Source organism: Octopus sinensis, linkage group LG23 (assembly GCF_006345805.1).
Source record: "Octopus sinensis linkage group LG23, ASM634580v1, whole genome shotgun sequence".
In the NCBI taxonomy this organism is placed as follows: Eukaryota; Metazoa; Mollusca; class Cephalopoda; order Octopoda; family Octopodidae; genus Octopus; species Octopus sinensis.
The window spans coordinates 30,996,343-31,003,842 of NC_043019.1; the positions used below are offsets into that span (position 1 = coordinate 30,996,343).

The 7,500-nt window shown below is 36.7% G+C and overlaps 1 long non-coding RNA gene across 1 annotated transcript in view; it reads left to right on the forward strand.

Annotated features, from left to right (window-relative positions):
* LOC118767614 overlaps positions 1–7,500 on the forward strand; it is a 10,769-nt gene that overhangs the window by 962 nt on the left and 2,307 nt on the right. Inside the window, exon 2 of the long non-coding RNA XR_005003536.1 lies at positions 7,122–7,129. This is a non-coding gene — a long non-coding RNA (uncharacterized LOC118767614). The remainder of the gene's footprint in view (positions 1–7,121; positions 7,130–7,500) is intronic.

Sequence of the window (7,500 nt, forward strand, 5' to 3'; positions counted from 1 at the left end):
AGCGTTGGGCCTCACAGAGGCAATGTGTCTGGTGCCAGTGTTGTGTAACTGGGACCATGCCAGTGTCACATGAAAAGCACCTTATGAGCGTTGGGCCTCACAGAGGCAATGTGTCTGGTGCCAGTGTTGTGTAACTGGGACCATGCCAGTGTCACATGAAAAGCACCTTTTGAGCATTGGGCCTCACAGAGGCAATGTGTCTGATGCCAGTGTTGTGTAACTGGGACCATGCCAGTGTCACATGAAAAGCACCTTATGAGCGTTGGGCCTCACAGAGGCAATGTGTCTGGTGCCAGTGTTGTGTAACTGGGACCATGCCAGTGTCACATGAAAAGCACCTTTTGAGCATTGGGCCTCACAGAGGCAATGTGTCTGATGCCAGTGTTGTGTAACTGGGACCATGCCAGTGTCACATGAAAAGCACCTTATGAGCGTTGGGCCTCACAGAGGCAATGTGTCTGGTGCCAGTGTTGTGTAACTGGGACCATGCCAGTGTCACACGAAAAGCACCTTTTGAGCATTGGGCCTCACAGAGGCAATGTGTCTGATGCCAGTGTTGTGTAACTGGGACCATGCCAGTGTCACATGAAAAGCACCTTTTGAGCATTGGGCCTCACAGAGGCAATGTGTCTGATGCCAGTGTTGTGTAACTGGGACCATGCCAGTGTCACATGAAAAGCACCTTTTGAGCATGGGCCTCACAGAGCAATGTGTCTGATGCCAGTGTTGTGTAACTGGGACCATGCCAGTGTCACATGAAAAGCACCTTATGAGCGTTGGGCCTCACAGAGGCAATGTGTCTGGTGCCAGTGTTGTGTAACTGGGACCATGCCAGTGTCACATGAAAAGCACCTTTTGAGCATTGGGCCTCACAGAGGCAATGTGTCTGATGCCAGTGTTGTGTAACTGGGACCATGCCAGTGTCACATGAAAAGCACCTTCTGAGCATTGGGCCTCACAGAGGCAATGTATTTGATGCCAGTGTTGTGTAACAAGCACCTATGCCGGGGTCACATAAACAACACCTTTTGTGTGTTGGGGCCCATGGAGCCAATGACAGATAAGTGAGACCTTTAGCAACATGTCGTAACCCATCAAGCCAAGTGGCATCGTAGTTCTCACACTTTTCCAGAAAGTACTCTCCTTCCTCCATCCTCGGATTTTCTCCGGATGTACTCCTCCCCTTTCCCATTCTCCTCCCTCCACACTCCACCCTCTCCTTCCTCCCCACCCACCACACCCTCTCTGTCTCCGCCCCCTTGGACTATTCCAGGAAGTACTTCTCTGTACTTCTCCCTCAAGAAGTACAGGCATCTGAAACATTACAGTTCTTTTCTTCCTCTCATGACATAAAACCTATTCTTCCATTTCATCTGTAAATATTACAAACTTTTCCATTATTGCTTTCCCCAGACCTGACTCTCCAATAAATAATATCGTCAAAAAAAAGAAAAGAAAAGAGAAATGTATCATGTCTCAAAAGAATTTCAAATAATATCGTAAGCATAATATAATACATTCAATATTTTGTATACTACAGCAAATTAATTAATACAGTCTACCATTTTCTTGCAATTGGAAATTGATAATAATAATAATAATAATAATAATAATAATAATAATAATAATAATAATAATAATGATAATAACAATAAAAATATATGGAACAAATAGGGGCTGCAATAGGGGAGGAGCACTTGCAGAAGATAGCACTGCTTTGAACTGCTAGAATACTCTGGATGGTGCTTGAAAAACTCTGAGAACTACAATGACTAGCTTTTACTGTTATATATATATATATATATATATATATATGCATATATATAATGCCATGATAGACCGTTAGCTCCTACACACATTTTTTTCTCTCCTTGTTTCTCTCCTTCTTTCTTTTCTATGTATCTTTCTGTTGAAGAGCGTAGGCTCGAAATATAAAACACTTGTTCTATTTCTATTCCAGAGCGTCATACTAATACATTTGTTTGTTTGTACTCCACCTGCCTTCGTCTTTTGTTTATTTTCGTAAACCTTCCTGTTATATATATATATACATATATATACATATATACATATATGTGCATGCACACACTCACACACACATATATATATAATCAGACTGGAGCAAGCTTACCAGTTCTAGTCAAATCGTCTAACCCTTACTAGCATGGAAGACGGATGTTAAATGATGATGACGATGTATTTATATATATCTGTGAGTCTTTGAGTTTGTGTGTGTCCCTCACCACTGCTTTGCAACCAGTGTTGGTGTGTTTATGTATCTGTAACTTAGCAGTTCAGCAAAAGAGACTGATGTAATAATAAGTAGCAGATTTAAAAAGAAAAATCAATTCATTTGACTGAAAGTTCTCTATGGCAGAGCCCCAGCATGGCCACAATCTAATGGCTGGAACAAGTGAAATGCAAAGGTTAAAAGGAAACATTTAACAGTTCAATGGTGAGAGACAGTTTGTTTTAGATTTTTATCACTGAATTTCATGTGATTCGTAACTTTGTTATAAAGGGGGAAAAAAAAATTACCTTAATTAATAGGTTTTGAGTAATTTCCTATTTGTTTACTTTCTAAAATAAACAAACAGCAACAACAACAACAAAAATTGGATTGAAATAGAAGCATTTTGACCGCTTGCCAAAATATATATTTTTGTTTTTATCAAGAAATATTTAAAAAAATTTATATTCCTGATATCCACTGAGCTGTAAACTGTAAATGGATACTTACTGACATAGGTAATCAACATAACACTGGTTTCACAAAGTTAATATTTCTTGACACTTTCCTTATTGCCATAATTACAACAAGAAATCAATATTTATGTCTGCAACAAGCGCAGACACGAAAAACTACCAAGTGTGGATTCCTACCACAATTATATTAGCATTTTATCATTTTAGCATTTTTATTGAATCATTTTTCTATTGGTGTTTTTTTTTTGGGGGTTTTTATTATATTTTTTCCTTTGTCTTATCACTCTATATCAAAACTGTAATTTTGATTTTTATCGATCACTCTTGATTTTTTTTTATCTTTCTCATTGTACAATGCACGTCCTAAATACTTAGATTACTTTTCATGAGAACAATAACCAGGAAGCAAGAATTGCTAGTTCCAGTATTCCATATTCTGTAACCCGCTATGCAATTTTTTTCAAAATGATTTCTTAGAGAAGAATATGAAAAACATAAACAAAATAAATTGAAAACCGTTTATTATATTCTCAACATCATTCTCTCTCACTTTCAATCAATCAATCTATCTATCTATCTATCTATCTATCTATCTATCTATCTATCTATCTATCTGTGTGTCTGTGTGTCTGTCTGTGTGTCTGTGTGTGTGTCTGTCTGTTTGTCTGTCTGTCTATCTGTCTGTCTGTCTATCTATCTATCTATCTATCTATCTATCTATCTATCTATCTATCTATCTACCTATCTATCTATCTATCTATCTGCCTATCTATCTAGCTATCTATCTATCTATCTATCTATCTATCTATCTATCTATCTATCTATCTATCTATCTATCTATCTATCTATCTATCTGCCTATCTATCTATCTATCTATCTATCTATCTATCTATCTATCTATCTATCTATCTATCTATCTACCTATCTATCTATCTATCTATCTATCTATCTATTTATCTATCTATCTATCTATCTATCTACCTATCTATCTATCTATCTATCTGCCTATCTATCTATCTATTTATCTATCTATCTATCTATCTATCTATCTATCTGCCTATCTATCTATCTATCTATCTACCTATCTATCTATCTATCTATCTATCTATCTATCTATCTATCTATCTATCTATCTATCTATCTATCTTCTATCTATCTATCTATCTACTATCTATCTATCATCTATCTATCTATCTATCTATCTATCTATCTATCTATCTATCTACCTATCTATCTATCTATCTATCTATCTATCTATCTATTTATCTATCTATCTATCTATCTATCTATCTATCTATCTATCTATCTATCTATCTATATATCTATCTATCTATCTAATCTATCTATCTATCTATCTATCATCTATCTATCTATCTATCTATCTATCTATCTATCTATCTATTTATCTATCTATCTATCTAGCTATCTGTCTCTTTCCCCCCTTTTCTCTCTTTCATTTATCCTCCCTCTTTTCTTTTGTCTGTATTTCTTTATCTTCATCACATGTTCATTGTCTTATTGGGAATGCATATATATGTATACACACTAAAACACACAAACACTCACACACACAAACACAAACACAAATGCATACACACACATACATAAAGAGAAAGAGAGGCATAGGTAGAGAGAGAGAGAGAGGCATAGGTAGAGAGAGAGAGAGAGGCATATGTAGAGAGAGAGAGAGAGAGGAGAGAGAGAGAGAGAGAGCATGCAGTTGATAGAAAGGTACAGAAAGAGAGAAGTAAAGAAAGTGGGTGAAGGCATGAAAGGAAAGTAGACACAGAGACTGACAGCAACAGACAGACGTGTACATGGTTATTTTCCAAACTCGCCATTATAATGTCTATCAAATATATTTAATTTCTTGCTGCTATATGTTATTACTTTGGCTGTTGATTACCCAGGTGTATGACACTCTGACTAATGATACTTCAGCTTGTGTAATGACATATATTAAAGTACATAAACTCCACTCTACATTTGTATTGAGCACACTTTCTTTGAGATATCCTAAACATCATCACCAGCAGTAGCACCCCGACTTCCTACGCAACCGCTGAGCCGGATGCACATTCATCCACCCGTTGATGCTTTCGGTGTTGGGGGTTGACCTGCTTTCTCTTCTGTGGGTCTTACGAATAGCAAAGGACTACGTTTCGGACTTCTCCCACTATAGACAATCCTGAGGCATGATCTTGCGAGCTCTGGGTCGAAGACCGCTTCGCTCAACAAACAAGCAGCAGCAGCATTTAATGTCTGCTTTCCATGCCATACCAGATTCCATAATCAGTTTAGGCTTGGATTCTATGGCTGGATGCTCTTCCTAAAGCAAACCACTCTACAAGTGTACTGGCACCACTGGACTACCAATGGTTTCATGTAAACTGGGATCTCTTTACAGTTTTCAAGTCTGCCACATGGAATGTTGGTTCTCATCTCCATGTATATATATATACATATATACAACGGGCTTCTTTCAGTTTCCATCTACCAAATCCACTCACAAGGCTTTTGTCGGCCCGAGACTATAGTAGAAGACACTTGCCGAAGGTGCCACGCAGTAGGACTGAACCCGGAACCATGTGGTTGGTAAGCAAGCTACTTACCACACAGCCACTCCTACACCTATGTTATATTTACGTCTTTGTGTGTTTGTATATATGAATAATGGCAAAGACATGCATATATTGGAAAGGAATTTGCTGAGAAAGTTGTATCTCAAACAAAACATCTTGTAGTATTTATTCTGCATGAGTTGCTTTTAACTGAGAAAATACCAGTCCATCCAAAACTACCATGAATAATGGTATTGTTCCCAGAATTCATGATTATATAAATGAAGAGGTGATTTACAAAAATAATTTTATATAACTGATTAGAGTATTAACAAGTATTAGCAAAAACTGCTAAGAATTTTTAAATGTGAAACTGCATATTTTTATAAATTAGCTCATTAATCTTTAGGCTCTTAAGGTGTTATAGTTTATCCAATTTAATTCTTCTTGCTTGAAGCATCATGTTAAATTACAGAAAGATAATTAGATGAATCTGGCATGAACTGCAGTGAGATCTGTTATTACAACAGTTTTAACACCCTCGTTCAAATCTGTAAAATTATCATGCTAATTTTCTCATTTTAATGAGGTGGCTCACCCCTCTGATGCCTAGTGTTAATCATATTAATACAAATTCTCTTTTCTTTTCAATTTTGTTTTTCTTTATGAATAAGGTGCAGGAGTGCTGTGTGGTAAGTAGCTTACTTACCAACAACGTAGTTCTGGGTTCAGTCCCACTGCGTGGCACCTTGGGAAAGTGTCTTCTACTATAGCCTTGGGCCGACCAAAGACTTGTGAGTGGATTTAGTATATGTATATATATATATATATATATACACACATATATATATATGTATGTATATGTGTGTGTGTTTGTGTGTCTGTGTTTGAACCCACAACATCGCTTGACAACCGATGCTGGTGTGTTTGCGTCCTTGTAACTTAGCGGCTCGGCAAAGAGACCGATAGAATAAGTACTAGGCTTACAAAGAATAAGTCCTGGGGTCGATTTGCTTGACTAAAGGCGGTGCTCCAGCATGGCCACAGTCAAATGACTGAAACAAGTAAACGAGTAAACGAGTGAAGAGTAAGTCTCAACCCCTTAGTATTTAAACCAACCATACCCAGCCCTTACATGTGACGTGTGCTGAAAAGTTTCAGAAGGATCAGTTAATTATGACTTCATTCAACATATCCCTCTTTCAGATTCACATACTTATTGCAGTGATCCTTCACGTTTTCTAAGCCATATGAAAGATCTTGGAAAGTCAGGCCCCTAACCAGGTCTTTTGTGATCTCTTTAAAGTCTCGAACTTTCCAGCACCCCTTTTTTACTTGCCTAGTCATCACAAACCACCATTATAGTCTCCTTGCCAATACAGACCACTATGAAGGGCTGCTGAAAAGTTCCTGATTTGGGGTGAAGGAAAATACTGAAGGATCACTTAATTATGGTTTTATCCAACATATTCCCCTCTCAGATTCACACACTTATTGTAGCAATCCTTTCCACAATTGTCATAAGGCCTGGAAATTTTGGGGAGAGGGCTAGTTGATTACATCAATCCCAATGCTCAACTGGTAATTTATTTTATTGACACAGAAAGAATAAAAGACAAAAATGAACCTTGGCAGAATTTGAACTCAGAATGTAACGATAGACAAAACACCACGCAACACTTTTTTTTATTTTTTACAATGTGCTAGCAGTTCTGTCAGATCGCTACTTTAATTTCAGATATAATAATAAGTTATAATATATATATGATAAATGATTGAAGTTTTATACACTAAAAGACTTTGTCAGCAGAAATGGTATAACAAAAGAATAGTTATTTGATGATAGATGATAAGTTTTATAGGTGTTTATTGGCATCGGTGATTTATATTCCTGTCAAGAAAGATAGAAAATTCTTTTAACGTAATAACTTCCAGCTGAAGATGAAAAATGAAGATGGTATTTATGGGAGCCCATTAAAAATGACTTAAAGTGTAATATTTAGTTTAGTTTAGCCAGCATTAGTCTCTATTGTCCAATTAAAAAACTTCACAGTTCTGTGCAATTTATGCTGCCAAACTTTAAATGTTCTTACTCTTTTTGCTTTATTTATCATTATTTTCCACCAGAAGACACAGCTAACATTCAGTTTTGTACAGAAAATCTTAAATGTCTTTTGTGTTGCATTTATAATGTTTCCTAGTGGAAAAAATTGCACCTTTAGTCAAAGTCTGG